The sequence below is a fragment of the Drosophila guanche genome, unplaced genomic scaffold, assembly GCF_900245975.1.
Source record: "Drosophila guanche unplaced genomic scaffold, DGUA_6, whole genome shotgun sequence".
Taxonomy (NCBI): domain Eukaryota; kingdom Metazoa; phylum Arthropoda; class Insecta; order Diptera; family Drosophilidae; genus Drosophila; species Drosophila guanche.
The window spans coordinates 10385499-10404080 of record NW_022995744.1 but is presented as its reverse complement, the minus strand read 5'-3'; the positions used below and the strand labels follow the sequence as shown (position 1 = coordinate 10404080).

At 42.5% G+C, this 18582-nt stretch overlaps 1 protein-coding gene and 1 long non-coding RNA gene across 4 annotated transcripts in view; one reads left to right on the top strand and one right to left on the bottom strand.

Annotated features, from left to right (window-relative positions):
- The window catches only part of LOC117580452 (semaphorin-5A), a 37416-nt gene that overhangs the window by 338 nt on the left and 18496 nt on the right, over nucleotides 1-18582 (top strand). For 2 of the 3 annotated variants that reach the window (XM_034267020.1, XM_034267017.1), the window contains exons 1-2: nucleotides 2083-2365; nucleotides 16203-16282. The gene's annotated coding sequence lies outside the window, so the exon portion shown is untranslated. Of the gene's footprint in view, nucleotides 1-2082; nucleotides 2366-16202; nucleotides 16283-18582 lie in introns of those variants that run through there. The other variant, XM_034267018.1, reaches the window with a different exon arrangement.
- LOC117580482 lies at nucleotides 140-18506 on the bottom strand. Its single transcript, XR_004573571.1, has 3 exons — nucleotides 18249-18506; nucleotides 7398-7406; nucleotides 140-151 (listed from the first exon to the last, which is right to left on the bottom strand). It is a non-coding gene; the product is annotated as an uncharacterized LOC117580482 (long non-coding RNA).

Sequence of the window (18582 nt, the reverse complement as noted above, 5' to 3'; positions counted from 1 at the left end):
CGTGCATCGTCGTTGTCGATGCAACCCAGAAGTTGGTGTGCGTTTGCTGCCTGTGGGATCATAGCAACCGGTTTGAGGAGCCCCCGAGCCAGGCCAGTCACTTCTGTCTCTCCTGCTGCATTTAGCCGGCTGCAAAAGTTCGGGGCTCGTGCTGTTTGGGGCCAAAACTTATGGCTTTGCATTTAACCTGTCACTTAATCGGAACTGCAACCGTCTGCTTTCCACCACTAAGTTAATGACTGGTTGGCTCGTGCCGAAGCAGATGCTGCGGCCAGGAGGTGGCACGCTTTAAAATAATTTTAACTTTCAATGTGGATTCTTTTATATTGTTGAAGTTTGAACGGAAGCATATACTGAAACTCTAACAATTATGGTGACTGCTTCCCCCCTCAATTCCATTCGCAGTTGTATGGCACGGCAGATCGCTGCTTGCCTCGTTTTTTGGAGCCAACTAAATTGTTTCTTGCGGTCGTGGTTATTGTTTCTTGCTGCCATCCGTATTGGGGTCTTGGGGAACCAACAACAGTTCTTGAGACCATGACTTTGTGCAACTAAAGGCGGCGGCAAGGAAGCAGCAATAACTTGATGATGGGGCCATTGCATCATTATGGGGCCGACTCCGTTAGGGCTTAGGGCGAAACCTTGTTTGTTTGGCACATCATTTATGTACATACATACATACATAAATACATACATATGTACATATGTCGCTGCATGATTTCAGTTGCAAAGCCTACGCTTTTTCGTTGCATGCTGGGCCGTGCCCGCTGGCGCTTGATTGCAGGTTGTCAGGCGCTGGGTACACTCGACGCGCATCCATGTCAGTACTGACATGTACCATATCCCTTATAAACGGTCTTCCGACGGCTTCCAGCCGAACAAGGCATGGTCTCTCCAATTGCATTTATGCTGCTCATGTGGCATCAAGTTCATGTACCTTTCCTGCAGTCAGATAAAGAAATGTGGCGCATTTCAACAGTTGTGAGTTTTAACCAATATAAAAAGTCTCTCTCTCAATGAGTACCGTAACTCTTCATTTTCCTACCGCTGAGGCCTACGTAAAAGATAACCAATTAAGATCCACATAGTATAGAACACCAGCTGGCTGCTGTTAATGCATAAAGCCGCGATGAACTTCCCGATTGGAAACACAGAAATTAATTTGATTTGACGAAAGTCAATTAACCAAAGAGTCAAGTCCGTCCGCCTAAGAACACGAAGCCAAAAGCGATCAGTCGACGGCGGGGGCTGGGATTGCTTATCGGGACAATTGAGCTCCAAACGGTTCGGGGCCATTGAAATTAATTACGTGCGTGTGTGCGAGTGTGTGTAGAATCACGGGATGGGGAGGGAGAACAGTAGCTGTAAAACGTTTAATGAGCTGCTAGGACGGACGTACCACGAAACGACACGAAACGAAAACGAAAAACGTGAAGGAACAGAACAGTCAAAGCAGAACAGCAACAACATCCGAAACATGAAAGAAATACCGAAACTCTTAATACCCTTGCAGATCGATCTTACCTGTCTTGGCTCTCAAACAAATTATTGACTTGTGATCGATCCTATCGCAGCTACATATGTATACATACATATGTATTTATGTATGTACGTGCATATGATGGACATTTTTCTGCATGTGAATATTTTGCGGTATCGGTGATTGGCAATGTGGAAATGTACCCTTTGGCAGGGTATTCAAAAACAAAGAACGAAAGAAAAGAAGCGCGTTTGTTTTGATTCTGCAGCAGCCAAAGACAGATACAGAAGAAAGAAGAAGAAGAAGAAGCAGAAGAAAGGAAAACACGCAACAGCCAACGGCTTTTAAATTAAAAAGTTGCTGGCAAAGCATAAACGCATAAAACATACACATATGGACACGAGAGAGCGAGAGAGATGGAGGGAGAGCAACAAGTTTGCCACAAACAAACTGGTTTTTTCACTCCCACATACACACACACACACACACACTACGTAAACTCTCTCAATCAGCGAGCATTTACGAGGTTGAGCTCTGCGTTCTCTCTCTACTCTGCTCTTGCCGTTTTTTACACAAGTTTACAATTTAAGCTTTGATTTTCTGTGGCCGCGCGCGGTTGTCATTGCTCCGTCTCGTCTCTGTTGGCGCATTTTCTCGTCTCCTTGGCTTGTGTTTTGCCTTAATTCCAAGCGAAAAGCTATTTGTCTAGCCTTGTAGATCAGATATTCGTACGCGTTGTAGTGATCTATACAAAAATTGTACCATAAGGTGTCAGTGAAAATATTAGTTACGTATTTGGTTAACTTTAAGAAGTCTCCAAATTGAAACTGTTTTAGTATTTGTGTGCTTATGCCTGAAATTGCATTTGATTGGGATTTGCTCTAGGTAAGTGTCATTTAACAAGCCATTCAAAGGTGCACAAAAGAGAAACCATAAGTATTAAGAGAACTTTGTTGTATACGCTTTCTTTCCTCCAACGACAAACCCTGACCTAGCCAACAGCTGATGTAGAAGCACTGAATTTAAAACGGTTCTATTTTACATACATTTGTATATGTGTACATGTACATGGTCCTCTCTTTCCTTTTGGGGTCCCTTATCGCTCTTCTCTTTGGTCAGTTTTTTCTTTTCGCTGTACCATGGTGCTGCGACACGAGTAGTAAATTGGGTTAAATTAATAAGTTTAGGCGTTTTGTACCCAATCCAATCTTCGATCTGCCTCAATAGTTAGTTCTCATTTTGCTCTCTCAGTTCGTGACTGGTTTTGCGTGCTGGGACCGCTTGGGCGCTCCAAAAGCCTTCGCTGTGTACTTTTGCCGTGCGCCAGGTCGGCTTCAAGATATAATTGTTCGATTGATAAAAATGCCAAACCAGACCAGACCTAGTCGACCTGAGCGACCCCTATTGTTGCTCTAATTTATTTGCGCCTTGAAGTTTCCGCCTCTTGATTATCGCTAGCTTTTGTTTTCGGTCAGCAGAAATGCAATAAAATCAAGTCGAATATAACTCAAATGCGGTAAGCCATATAATAAAGTGGCACCCACGTCCACGCACAAGGCACCAGGCACCAGGCACCAGTTCCAGTAGTAGTACTTCAATGCTGACCGCCAGTGCCCTCGACTGTCCCATAACTCTCGGGCTTAATTGATTACCTCCACTGTCGTACGGTACCAGAGGTGGGTGGGTGGGTTTGCTTGGAAATATGTAAAATCACAATCTACCCCACTATCTGCCCCAGTTTTCTGGCGATATATGAGTATTGACTTCCCCAAACGTCTCAATCTCGAATTTTGTTTATCTTTAGTTGTTTTTTTGTTCAAGCTCCGGCGGACTATCAAGCTTCGAATGTATTTTGCTCTGTTTCAAGTGCAGCAAACTTGAACTTAAAATCGGAAATATTACATATTGTATTTGGAATTTCCTGTAAACAAATATAATCAGCTATGAAATAACTTGTGGGGTTAACTTTTCCTTATAATTCTATGGGGAAGATTCCTCTTCATACATCTGGGAATTCGGTTCCCCATTCGGCATAGAATTTGTACTAAAGTGAGGAACTATTTCAAGCAGCGATAAGAGAAAGCTCATGCCACATGACACAGCTACTGATGTGTGGCTACCACCAACACAACCACCACGAAATCCTCTACCCAATGCCTGCCATATGTCATCTATGGGGCAGTTCAATCGTCCCGAGACTTGTCACTGTCTGCAGAGAGACTTGTGGAACGGCATAGCATCGCATCGCTTGTCACTAAATTGACCCATTTCAGAGCTTAAGGCGATGGATGCCATGCCATCCCACAAAATAACAACGACGAAAAAAAGAGAGAAAAGAAAACCAGAACCAGACTGACAAGCTTAGAATGAATCTTCTCGAAGAGGCTACGTACGATCAAGGGGGAGGCGGTAACCAGTTGCGCTTACTTGTGCATGTAAGTACATACACAAACCGATATGTTGGATGCCTCGAAAACATTCTTGGGGCACTCTTTGCGGCCGAACACTTTCGGCAGACACTGGACCGTGCTCTCTCTCTCTCGCTTTGACCATTCTCCGCATTCTTATCTTAATATGCACATTTCTTAGCATGTCTTCGTGCTTCTGTTTCCGATCATCTCTCTCTTTTACGTGCGTTGCCTGCTCATTAGCAAGCCAAGTAACGGTGCACATTGTTGAGTGTTATGCAATGCCAAATAGGATGGCAATGCCCTCGACTATGTCGGCAACAATTCTGCCACTAAATGCTAAATATGTACCTCAAAAGAGGGTCATTTTAGTCTCGCTAATTACAACAATTGTCCACATTGATGGCTTGATTATTCGGATAAGTGCGCTTTGCGAATTATTACAAAGATGTTGCAGTATTTGAAATCTTTGCAACAGCATGGCCATCAGTGTGCTCAGTGATCATCGAGTAAATTTCCTAACCAGGGGTGTCCCCTCGTGACCTACAAAATTGACAAATATGATAAATGAAGGCATCTCCACCGCAGAAATGCCAGCAGCAAATAGGATTTCATGCAAATGAAACTATGTATCATTTTTTTTGCAGCAAATACCCAAAGTATACCAACATCTTAATTATTTTCAGTTTTTTTGCGTGGTTTTTACTTTAATTTGCATATACAGCTTCATGTGGCAACTAATTAGCATTAATCATTCGAACCACAAAATGAAATGCCTGAAAATCATACACAAAATATTCACGGTCACTCTCACTCGCCGCATAAAACCGGCCAAAAAAAAAGAAAAAAAATAAATGAGTGGTGTGGCGTGGCGTGGTGTGGTTGCCTGATTTAATGAGCCGCAAGGCATTCATCAACAAAAATTATGAATTTATGTTGGCCCGGGTTGACTGAACTCAGACCGTAATTTGGCCTAAACCAAGCCTAGACAAACTCACTCGCTGCAATTAAGCCGCGTATAAATATTCATTTGGTATTCACGATCTTTTGGATATTTTTAAGACCGGAAAGAGCAGCACGCGATGGCTGTTGGATCTTCTGTTGAAACCAGTTGTTCCAGCAATGTCAGCGAAGGCTGATTTATCCACATGGCTGACATCTTATAATCTTATTTGATGTTAGAAAATGAGAACATTTTTCAATGTGATTTCATTGAATTAAGATAAAGATAACCTTCAGATAAACACACGAAAAAGAAGCCAGAGACTGGGACTAAATTTAAATTTTAGAAAGCCTTCTGAAGTTGATTAATTTTCTAGCTTCCATCTCATATTTAAGCATTGCATTAATACATAAGTTTATGCCAATTCTTAAGTTTCCTTTTTGGTTCATTTATCTTAAAAACTTGGGAGAAATTGTGAATTATTTTTGTTGTCTTTAACAAACACTTTTTGGTGTGTGCAACGTCTTGTAGGATGTTTTCTTAATGATTTTGTACATTTCTTTATTGAATTCACATTGTTCAATCAATCCGGACACTGTCTGTTTGCTTTCGCTGCTTTTTTTGGGAACGTGGGATAATTTTTGGGTCGGTTTTTGCAATAGTTTGGCGGCTGACAAGAGTGTGAGAAGACATGAGAGAGTTTAACGACGAGAGCACACGACATGAATGTTGTTTGCAAATTTCTCTCTACAAACAGATCACTAGCAGAATGAAAACCAACCCCCAATTTAGAGTAAGGTTAGCACATGTACCTCTACACATACGAATAATCTCTATGGGTACACACTCATCTATGCACAATGATCTGTGACTAAGAGCAAGGAGTAACTATGGAAAATCATTTGGAACTGCGATCACAATCAACGACATGCGATCGAAGCGTGCAATTTGAGAATTTATCAATTTTCAATGGGCGAATGCGATCTGCATACACGAGGTGGGTTGGGGCTGCTGCACAGCGGCATGGCTTAGAGCATGCAACATTTCATGCAAGAATTTTCTTCAAACATGATTTCGTGCTCCCGGCCAGATGCATTCATTAATGCATAATTATAGACAATTAACTGCAGGCCAAGACCATAGAAGATGTGAAGAGAGAGAGAGAGAGAGGAGGAGTGAGAGGCCAATCACTGAAAATTGCAACAATTGTCAGGCAAAAATTGTATCCGAATAGTGTCAGATGCAAACGTAATCGGCACTCACCCATATCCACGTCTAGGATAAATATCTTTGTATCTGTATCTGGTATGTGGTATCTTTTGTGTGGTTTTGCTGGCCACAGTCTTTCGCTCTATCCACTCCGTTCCCTTGTTGTTTGTTCAGGCTTTTAACGCTTTTCAGCTTGACTTGATTTCGGGGCGATGTCGATCGACAACTCGTTTTCCCACGTTGGAAATTCTTCAATTTGCGTGCAATCACAATCTCGACTGCCACCTTTTCAGGCCCCTACCAGCCGCTCACTCTCTTGAGATAAATACCTATCTGTGAAGTGAAGCCAGAGATACACAGAGATTGTGTGTACTTTGTGTATCGACATTTGAACATGTGCTGCCTGCTGCCCAAGCAGAAATTCTTTTCTCAGGTGAACAATTATGGAATGTTGCATACAAAAAATTGCATAATTCCCTTCAAATCTATCAACATTTGCACTCATTTCGATCTAATTATTGCAGAAGCATATAATTTCCCATAAGCGAACGGACACATGAAAAAGAGCGCACTGGTGTTGCCAGTGCTGCCAAGTCATTCCAAGTGGCCTAAGCCCGCACACATATTCAACCTTCTTCTCTAATTGCGGCCCACACACAGGCAACAAAAAGCAGGCCCGGAGCCATGTGAGTGCCAGTATGAGTATACTCGTGTGATTACGAGTGCATACTCGTACTTGTCTGCCCGTTGACGGCGGCATTAGTGGTAAAAACAATTTAACATTTTGCACGTTGGCGACACATTTGCATCGAGGCAAAATGCAAGCACAATAAATTGTTGCTTGCCTGAGTGTAGAAAAAACATAAACAAAACAGCAAAGAAACTACAAAGTAAAGTGCATACTTTAATGTGGCATTTTGTCTTTTTAATTAAATTTTGATTAATTGTCAATGAGCCACGAAACGGTCATTAGTTTGCATTGAATTATGATGTGTATGTGGGGGCCCCAAGTATCTGGAAAAACTTCACTCAAAACCAGTCAAGAAGTGAGTCGATCGGATCGGGTTTCTGCCATCAAGTAGAGTAGAAAATATGGAAATAATCAGAACCATAAACTCTACTCTACACCACTCCAAAAGCAAGTTCAAATCTTACAGAAACATTTCATTGCCTTACCTTTTCATGACCTTTCCGACATTTGTTCCGAGCTCAAGTGGAATCAAACCTGAGTTTTCATTGCTGAAGTTTGTAGACAATCAAAATACACAAAATGTGTAATTAACATAAAAAAATACAAAATATTCTGGCCTAATTGCAACTCGATAAACAAAAGCCGCCACAATGGCAAATGAGAAACGGCTGGGGACTGGGGCGGGGCCACAGCACAAGCAGTTAGACCTTCAGTTGGCAAAATGTGATCGTATGACGGCAATTCCTTTTGGCCAAACTGTGCAAAAGATCAGCCATGTTTAAAGTCAAGGTCGTTGCGCCACTGGCAATAATTATTATAATATTTTGTATTGATTCTGATAACAACGCGAAATAACATTTGCAGGTCATTAAATGAATGTCTGTATGGGCAACTATTGAATGTTGGAAGCCGGTTTCATTTCAAGCCAGAAAGAATACAAATTAAATAGTATTTCATTTGATTTTTAATATATTCCGTACCCAATTTATTTGTGTGTGAGTAGATGACCAGACCAGAGATCACTCTTCAATCTCGCGGCTAATGTCAGGCTAGTCAATTAATGTTTGAACTTGCGCAGATAAAACGTCAGAGATTTTATCATAAAATATTTTCTGCTTTTATTGGATTTGATTTTAAGCAAATGTGCCGCAATTACGCTTCTCGATCGGCATTTAATTCAAACAAATATTCACACAGTACTCACATTCGCGTGTGGCGGAGGAGACGGGTGGCCAGATTGGGTGGAGATCCGCAGAGGCTTGCGACTGCGGTCCGGTCCGTGGCTTATCTTGGACGATATCGTGGATTTGACAGGTTTAGGTTTTTGTGTGTGTCTGCCTCGCTCGATGTTTATTTATACGGGTTTTTTGTTTTGTTTTAATCTGCAAAGATTTGCATTTGCTGTCTGTGCAAATGATTTACGCTCTTTGCTGTCAGCGTCGTCGTCAAATGGATTTTCATTATAAAAAGTCGGTATTGCCCATCCCCCAGGTATTCAAGCATCTGTCTCTGTGTTTTTTCAACGATACCGGCAGCTTATTTGCCTTTCAATCAAAGCCAGATGGAAATAAGTTTACACTTTGCTGAATTTGCTGGATATATTTTTACGCTTGTTTTTGCTTGTTTCAAGACTTATCCGCCACTTCGAGTCAATGAAACCAGTTCCCCGACTTCTGTATTGAAGGTCTGGGTCAATCACAGCGACAGAGGAAGTTTAATGGCATTTTGGGGGCTTTACTAGGCCACAAGCCAATAGAGACATTCCCATGAAAGGACCCCTTAACCTTCGGATTAACATAACACAAAGTCTTAATTCCCCAATGGATGACCCCTGAGGCTCAACTGGAAACAACTAAGAAAGCATTAAGAACGCAAATGCAATTCTGATAACAACATTATTATTATGATGATGCATTTCCATGGTTTTTTGACACAAAACAAGCCAAACAAATTATTTTTAATTGCTACATGCAACGCAGAGAGCAAGGCAGAGGCAGAGGCAGAGGCAGAGAGCTCTTTAGCGCGGCTCTTTATCGTCGGACCGTGTGGAAAGTGTGAAAACTGGAAGAGATCTGCTAGAGCTCTCCTGGTACGGACATAAATAATAGAAATGTTGTTCCCAGTCTGTAGATTTGTCCAGAGAGATAGAGAGGGAGAGAGTGCAGCGGCAGCCAGTGGCCAGTGGCCAGCTGCTGCTGTTGTAGCTGCTGGTAAATGGCAAACATTTGCCAGAACATGGAGCGAAAAACCACGGACACGACGATCATCATAGCCATCATGTCTGTGTGTGTGTGTGTTTGTGTGTGTGCACAACAAACTCCACATGTGGTCGGTCTGGGTGCGGATCGCATCGGATCAGATCAGCGAGAGGCTGGGAGTGGATCGCTTGAGAGTGGAGTGCTGCGATGACGTCCGCCACTTAAGTCGGAGAGAGAGAGAGAGATCTGCGTCAGACAAAGCCTGGTTCAACCTAAATGGTGTAACACAAACAAAAACCAAATGGCTGGGGAGCAGGAGGGGGCTTTTGGTACTTGACTTGAGAAGAGCTACAGTTGGCATAGGAATAAAGCCCAAAGTGTGCAAGAGGTGGCTGGAAAACTGGTAGAATAATGTCAAGGAGAGTTCGAAATATTTGTAGGTACATCAAGGGATAGATCCAATCGGTAAATTCAATTCCAATCTATATACAAAATTAGTTTCTTTCGATATAAAACACTTGTCAAATCTTGAACCAAGTGAAGTTGTTCTTCAAAGACCAAAAGAGAGAAATAAACACAGATATATGATGCCGATAAGTCTGCCAGAATGGATGAGAAGACTGAAGGTAATGCCGAAGCTGAAGAGGAAAAGATTTAATCGGCAGTGAGATTTTGTTGTGTTTTGTGTGTTGCTGCCCCTTCAAAGAAGGGGGAAAAAAACATAAATATTTGTGTGTAGCTTAACCTTGAGCAACCTTCGAAGGGGATTCTAACAAGGACAGCGATCGCCAGACAGCCAGTGTGGGGAGGAGAGGGCATTCATTTTCGAAGATATCTCTGAATATTAATTCCGCATGCGAATGTCGCATAAATATCTTCCATATGCACATCTTTTTTATCTCCATAATAACTTATATCTCGTACATCTATCTCTCTCTCTCTCTCTCACTCACTCTCTGCACGGCTCAGCATGCTTGCCACTCCCTCGTCTCGTCTCGCATTCATTTCTTGTCTCGCGGATTGTGTTTGCTGTTCGGTGTTTGGTCTCACTGTCAACTCGCATAAACAAACAATTCGCTTGACGCCTTCCCAAAAATTGGGCACCGAAAAAAAGTCTCCAAGCGAAGCATAACATTAAAATAATTTTTGTTTTCGTTTCAGTTCTGCTTTGCGGTGTCATTTGTCGTCTCTTTTGGGGAATTCGTTCTCCTTCGTTCCTCCTCTTTGTTCTTCTGGAGCCTCTAGAGTCTCTTCTGCAGCATGCAAAATTCCCCCAATCTCCGCTAGAGCTCTGCAAATCGTTCGCTCAATTCTACACCTGAAACTTGTATAAATTCTTTACCTTTCTCTTCCAAATGGAGATCCATTTCTGCCATTTCTGGTCAAAGATTAGCGCAAAGGTCTTCTAATATTTACATATATTTTATGGCTGACAACTTCATCCTTGAGTCATCTTGTATTCCCTTTTAGTCGATCGCTTTCGATTCCAATTTACGAGGTGGCCATGTGCTTAAGATATCATTCCTATGGGGGCATGTCCTCCCATGCTCTGCTGAAGCTTAAGCCTGAAATGAATGCGACATCTCCAATGGTCCAGGCCCAGCCCAGATCCCAGTCTGGTGATCCCCTCCTACTTGTGCATGTGTGTGTGTGTGTGTGTGTGTGAAGTGGCATCCACTTCTTTCTGCATGCTAAAAATGCAGCTTAATGATTTTTTATGAATTTATTGCCAGAGCAGTCGGCGAGCAATTTGCGCATGCGTTGAATCCAATGAGCCCGAACCGAAGAACGGACGGGGCACAGAACGCGTCTCTCCAGAGAGAAAAGCAGGCGCGAAAAGTTTGCTCGTACCCCGCTGCTCGTCGATTGACGACAGGGTAGATGCTGAACCTGTTTCATATGTTCATACAGCCAGAAATTCCCTCAGAAATTCCCCCTTACAAATCAGTAGCGGGTATTTCTTTAGTCGCGACTGTGGTCGCTGCTACTTGTTTTGCTTCCTTGGCAAAGAGAACATTAAGTGGCTGACTGCCGCATGCTGCATGCATATGGCGTGCGTTTGCAACGCCTACTAAATCATCTGGCAGCATGCCTCAATGTGTGTCCCGTCATACATTCGTTGGCACAAACAACAACAACAGCCAGCAGCAGCAGCAGCAGCAGCAGCAAACTGAGAGCGGAATCGAAGTCGCAGGCTGACTAAAATGTTGCCATACGCTGCACTTCCTGCTTCAGCAATACACAACCTCGGAAGACATAGCACAAGGCACAAGATTTACTATTCAATGAATGCCACAGCCTTGTGTGAAAGAAAACAAATCGAATTTAAAAGAAAATATTCTAGACACACTGCGGACAGAGATCTCTCTTAACTCGGAAGCTGCAAGGGCTTCTGTTTCTTTATAGAATGAAAATGTAGCTTCCTGTGGTGATTACAATTACTGAATATATAAAGACGTTTCCTCCAATAATTTCCTTACAAAAATTCAATTCAGCTTCCCAGAGAAGTGCTCTGCCATTTGTCAGACAGACATCTAATGATTTTCGCATTGAAATCATTTAATGCTGGCTGTCTGATGTTTATGGTATTATTTATTTGGTTTGAGTGGCGAGTGATATGCGTGTGATTGGAATCCAACGCAATGCAAGCTGACGCCGCGCCGCCTTTGCCCACTTGGCTGCCACAAAAAGTTGCTCGAGTGCTCGGTGCTGCAGGCAGGCAGCTTGGAAGGCGTATCGGGTTTCGGTTTCAGTTTCAGTTTCAGTTTGCAATCAGTTTTCAGTTCACTTGGGCAATAAAAACCAAAAGTTGCGCTTGTCAAATTATATCTCAGCTGAGGGAGGTGACTGATAAAATGTTAAACCAAATGACAGCCTATGGCCAAAAGAAGAGTGCCAAATGCGGAGGCAGAGGCGCCCCAGGGTCGTTCACTTGTCTAGTCCAAAAAGTTGCATGTCTCCGACACCTTTAGAGTTGGAACAGTTGGCCCTTCATTGGCCATTTAGGGCAGCGTTCATGGTGATTCCCTCGAATGGCTCGCTCAGGGTCAACGCTGCTCTTTTCCCATGTAAAATATGTTGGCTCCAAGTGACCTTACTTTTCACCTCAAAAGCATTACAATTAAAGTTCACTCAAGTTTATTTCAATTTAAGTGTGGCCCCCTCTGACATTGTCTAAATTGTGTAAATGTTGATTAAAGCACATTTTGTTTCATAAGATTCATGCAATTGAAGTGCAGAAAAACCTCTCAAAGAAAGGAAAGCCTGAGAATACCATGATCTATGGTCCATTCCGGCTGCAATTCGTTTACAAATTGTGGCTACATTTTGTGGAATTTCCACTGACTTGCTTTCACACCTACAATATTCCCAGATCGCGATAGAGTTTGGCCAACAATTTCTCCTGGAAAAAGGATAAGTGTGTTGCCAAGGCATCCATCAAAGGCAATTTCCAATGCTCGATCGCTGGATCGATCGCTTGCAGCGTTTCCACTAGCATAAATCAACAGATTGCAAAACAAAAGTGATCCAAAATGCCTAAAAAAAAACATCAAACCAAAGAAAAGAGGAGGAAAAAAAGCTAACCCCACATGCTACATACATAAAGACATATAAATATGTATGTGGACATATGTACATATGTATAAGGAGCCATAAATCTCTGTATCCATTAGGTGCAACTGAAAATGAGCAGCTTCAGCTTCAGGTTCTGCAGAGGTTGTTTTTTTGGCGCGCTTTCCGTTGTCCGCTGCTCCTGAACCACCTTCTAGCATACAAACATTGTGCGACCTTCAAATGGCCCCTCTCTGGGGGGCAAAGAGGCAGCGAAAGAGCGAGGAAGAAAGATCGGGAGGTGGGTAGAGCGGAGTTGGAGATATCACGCCACTCTTGACTGCTGGCTGGCACAGGCAGAGACCGACTTGATGGAACACGCAGCAGCAGCAGCGTCAGCGAACGCGAGAGCAGATCTCTGTGTTGCCGTGGCTTACCTGGAACCGAGGGCAGCGATCGATGCCTGATCATGTTTTATGCATCCGCAACAAAATGTGTGTACAATCCAACACATATACTCGTACGATATACGATACACATAGTCTTTCTGTGTATTCAAACTTAAGGAAAACAACAGCAAAATACTTTTAAAGGTAAACCGAAAACAACAAAAACAGCAACAGACTCCAAAAAAAATGGCGAAGGTCGTTCAAAGGCAAGGCAAAGTTTGTGTTTTCCTTTTTGTTCGCTTTTTGGGTTGCTTTTTGCATGGCATTTTATGGATTTGTTTCCTATTTCCGTATACTCTTTAGCACAGATTTTTAATGGGATATCCTTGGAGAGATATTTGTTTGCTGCCACCTCACCTTTTTAATCCTTTGTATATTTAATTTCCTTGATTGGGAAACACTTTTGGTATGCAGGAAGTCTCCAGCAGATTATCCCTTCTGTACCATGTTAATCGTTTATATTTATTAACGTAGAGCATCGCATTGCCTTTGCATTTCCTTTAGGTTTTTGAAATCAAAATTTGTACTTACGGTAGTTGGATTCCGAAACCGAGCAACATTGATGATAACACCGAAACCGTAACCGTATCGTTTCGTCTCGTCTCGCCTAATTGCTCCTGTACCGGACGTCAACGTTTTTTCTCAAAATGTTGCTGATTTTTGTTTTGGCCAGCCAGTTGGTTCCCATCATAAAGTTGTCGACTGGTTTCCTTTTTTTGGCATCGACGACGAACCGTTTCTGTCCGTCAGAGAGTGTGACTGGGGCTGGGGCTTGGTGCAGCCGTGATTTTCTTCTTGCCATTTTTATTTTCATTTTATTAACATTTCATTTGGGTAGTTGTTTGGTATGTGGGTCAAGTGGCGACACTTGGGAGCTTGCTGGATTGAGACTGCGACAGCGACTGGGTCTGGGACTGGGTCTGTAACTGAAGCTTACACGGATAATGCCTTGATATATTACACGTATGCCCGATGGTGGCCAATACCAATTCCAAATTCCAGTTTCATACGGCCAGATAAGAGCGGGAACAAGAGGTGTCCGATATCGCCAGGGAAATATGAAATTACTTTATCGCAGTGGACGCTCTTGCCGCTGTGCCACATTCAATTCTGATCAAAATTATACACCGCTGACAGCTGATGTATTACGCTAATGGAGAGCTTAATGGCGCAGTCACTGTTGAAGTTTAATAAATGAGTTTTGAGTTGGGGCGAAACCCTTCATCATGTGACCCGATAAACTAAATCAACGCGAAGTCATTTCTCCAGTTGGTTCTTTTTTTGGTAGCGAAAGTCGTGATAAAGTGGACACCTTTTGCTAGGGGATATTGTACATAAATACATATGTTTATACATATTTACATTTTTGTATGGAATGGGAGTCAGTTCTCCCCTTCAGAGGATATCAACCAGTTCAATCTTTACCATTCATCGTTCTTTGCTTACAGTCTGATTGAGACAACAACACAAATTATCATATCTGTCTTTGAGCCATTAAGTTTTAGAATTTATAAGCCTGATGCTGATTACATAACCATATATAACCATACAATAATATGTAAAACGATACGATGCCCGTCTGACACGGCGCCAGCCACTGGAGCTTGTTCTATGTACAAATTTCTGATCTGATATGCAGCAAAAGAATTTAGCCATTAACATATCAGGGGCAACAGGACAGAGTTAGACCAGATATTGAATTAGATTTCACTCCACTCAAAGAACAAGAGACTCAAAGCGAGCCTCAGATATCAAATCTCAATTGGTTTATGCAAGATTTTAGGCAAATGCGAGTACCGTTCAGAGACAAACGAAAGTCAATTAGGGTTCAATCGATGTGGTTTGGGGCGGGAACACGCCTTCCAGCCCATAGTTATACGTACGGACCTGTCTTTCCAACTGTCCGATAACTTTCTACAATTATTTTCAATACTATTGAACTTTTCTTCTACTTCACGCTGATTTACGCAACTTTCACGGCAAAAGCCAGCCACAAAACCCAACAAAAAATTCCCAAACAACAAATTTATGGTCCCAGCAGCCGCCGCTCGCATCGAAATCGAAATGGAGAGAAAAAAACAACAACAACACGCTGCTGCTGCTGCTGCTGCTGCTGGCCCACGCAACACGAAACAAAAAACGAAACGAAACGAAACCCTTTAGGAAATTTTGTACAAAAAAAAAGAGAGCTTGAAGCTAGCGGAGTTCGCTGCATAAATCCGTTTAAAATCCGTTGGCCTGGCCAACGCCACACGAACGTAACAACTGCAACTGCAACTGCACCTCCAACTTCAACTTCAACTGCAAGAGTCAATCCTCAAACCCAAATCGGAGCTGCAACACCAACGCAGAGAGCAGACTATACACTCCACTACATGGCCTGCGGTTGGGCTCTGGCCTGTGCGGGCGGCACTCTCTGCCATGCGATGTACTCGCATATTGTACAATGGGATTGATTGGAAATCGAAGAGAGACAATGTCCATTGTGTATGTGGAAGTACTACTCACACTTGGCTATAAGAAAATTATGTTTCGAAATGTTTCAATGTTTTCCATGCAATTCCCTGAGCTCCCAACTGGGCCCACTGTGCACTGGGGCAGAGTATCCAGGCCTTGGGTATAAGCATAAATGTGCATGGATATATATCAGCTGTGGGATAGGATCGCGCCGTTGTGGTTTTATTAATGAGCTTAGACGCACGCTCTGCCGAGGAAACGCCACCGGAGGGGAGCGTGGCGAAACTTATGGATTTTGATTTCGATGTGGATCCAAAAAACAGCTAAGACAGAGCAGAGTGCCATAAAGATTAGGCCACGCTGAAGAGTCTAAAAGGATGGGGGCGTCATTCATTGGCTTTGGCGTTGGCAGCACATCGCATATCAAAATGCCACCTCTGCGGTATCATGGCAATCATTATAATGTGAGTGGGATCGGATCGGATCGGGTCGGGTCGTTCGTGCTTATAATACACACAACCTCTCTCTATGCGTTGTCTGTATAATAGATATGCGATATTATGGGGGCGCTTGGGCAAGTGTCGCGCGAGCAGAACGTGCCCGCCTTCACGGGCCCATGACTGCCATGAGGGATGGGCAATGGAAGCACCATTATTGTTTTCTTCTTTTGGTGTTTTTCGATTTTCTAACAATTTTGAATTATGCCAAATCGAATACATCAATTCACACAATGATCGTGCGTACCCCAACGGCAAATCATTTGCTAAATGCCATTAATCAAACTGATTTGCATATTTTTGTTTGTTTTGTTTCAGCTACGATTTTTGTTGGGAATTCCGCCACTGCCGTACCACTCCAAAATTCGGCAAACGAATAAATGAATCGATAGAGAAAGGTGAGTGACAGTCTAACTAATTTCTGGGAACCACCTACCCCCTACCGTTTGCCATTGAACTTGACTTGAGTGTGGGAAGATTTGATCATTAAAGATTTAATTACTGAAATGGTTTTTAGACGGTTAAAAGTAGTTCCATTAAGACACAAAATGACCAAATTCACCATGGGTAAAAGTAGAACAATTATAGTTGTAGATATTTATATGGAAATGGAATAGTTTCTGAAACTAAGTACGTACCAAACGAGTATGTGTGAGTATTCCACCTGTCGCTGACTGTACATATGTCCAAATAATTACAGAGATTTTTTTCCCAATTACATCCGAATCGGTTATGCGGAGAGTACGGTTTTCCACAGGCATTTATCACGGGCTGACAGCCGAGACACGCCAAATCGCCGCCAGCAGCGGTCAGCACATAAATTCGCCGACAAACTCAATCAAAAAAGTGGCTATAACAGGCGCTGCTCCACTCATTTTATTTTTTCCATCTATGTGTGTATGTACTATGTACATATGTATGTATTTTGGTAAGCAATTTTGTCGTGAATGCAAATTTTGTGTACACTTTTAATTAACGTTAAAGGTTGCTTACAGCCGTTGTTGTTGGCGTTGTTGTTGTTTGTTTTGGACATTTTCCAGCACTTGTTTGACTTTGAGGCCTTGTGGAGTTCCTTCCATTTGGTGTATGTTTTGGCTGTTTGTTGATTAGCGAAAAGGCAAAGTAAAATAATGAAAATAAAATCAAGAAAATTCAATATTGAATCACGAAATCGGTCGGTACTCGTACTTGGACTCGTACTCGGTGTGTCCCCCGTGTGCTCCATACATAATTTGCCTAATGTTTGCCTATGCTAATCGGGGACATTAATCAGACTTGTTAACAACATTGAGCACGAGTCGCGAAGGGGTCGCCGCCAGTAAATGCCAAACAAATCAACAGTCGAGCCGAAATTACTTCATTTTCGTAACTTAAATTGATGGATTATTAAATAAGAGGGGAAACACAGCGGCTCAAAAGAGTACAAAGCCTCCCCGCCCCAACAATGGGCATACAAAATGAGAGACCCAATAGGAAATTGGCTTACCAGTTGGGATTGAAAGGGGAAAAGAGCGTTCTTCAAGAGTTACTTTAAAGAACACCAGATGAAATGTTTCGTAAATATTTTATTATTCATTATCCTCTTAATTCTTCATATAACCCGTCCTCCTCTTTAGCTTTAAGCCCCACAAATCAAAGCAAGCGTGCAGTCAATTTCCTCATGGGCTTCTCTGTATAACGCACGTGCCATCCACACGAGCAACAACAAAGTCCGCAGCGCAGCATCGAAACAGCAACAGCAACAACATACAATGCAAAAGCAACGAATTACAGGCCAAAGCGGAATGCAAGTCAAACAAAAGAAAGTTGAATAATGCCCCGCCTGAGCACGGCAACAATGGAATATTCAGAAAATGTAAGAAACGATCCGACGCACTTTTCGCTTTTGAAACGGTTAAAGCGGAACCAGTTCCAAGCTCCAGCTTATGGAAAGAAATTCACTTTTTTATAAACTGATGAAATTACCATGTTTTTATCCAATTTACAGCACCCTAAATTGCTAGCTTTACTCTGTGAGTGCTTTGATACCCTTTATTAAAAGGAAATACATCAAACTTGTTCACCGATTACGAGAATTTCAGATTCATATATAAAGATACGACTCAACGATCTACCAAACTTTATTTCATTCGAGTATAGTCCATAGTCGTTATGTCTGGTTCGTTGAGCAGCTGATGCGGAGGAGGGTGAAGAGAAAGAGTGATTGTAGATGGAAAAGGGGAGAGAGCAGAGTAGAGTTTCGGTGGAAGCAGGAAAGGTGTCGAAAGCCAAGACAAATATTACACATTTAATTATGACAAGGTAGCGCTGTTTCTCCTCCACTCCTCCGCTCCTCCCTGAACACACAGAAAATTCATCTGAAACGCTGCCCTGAGGCTCTGTGACTTCTGCGTGACACTAATGCTTTTAATGATCCATGTTGTCGCTCAAGCTGAGGACGAGCGACGCCCATTTGACTACCATTGTCTTTTAGCGTTGTCAGCACTATCAACTTGATCAGTGACTTGGCCCAAACTTGACTCCCATGGGAAATGCTCATGAGTTATGTAAAGACATGGGTCGTTTAGTACTTATTTACTACGATCATTTATGGCTAAGTTCCAGCTTGGCAGCACATGCACATTTACGGATGACTGTGAACTTCCATCCCACAGGCAATTATTCGTTAAGTTTCCGTTCGTTTGTGGGAAATTTGAAC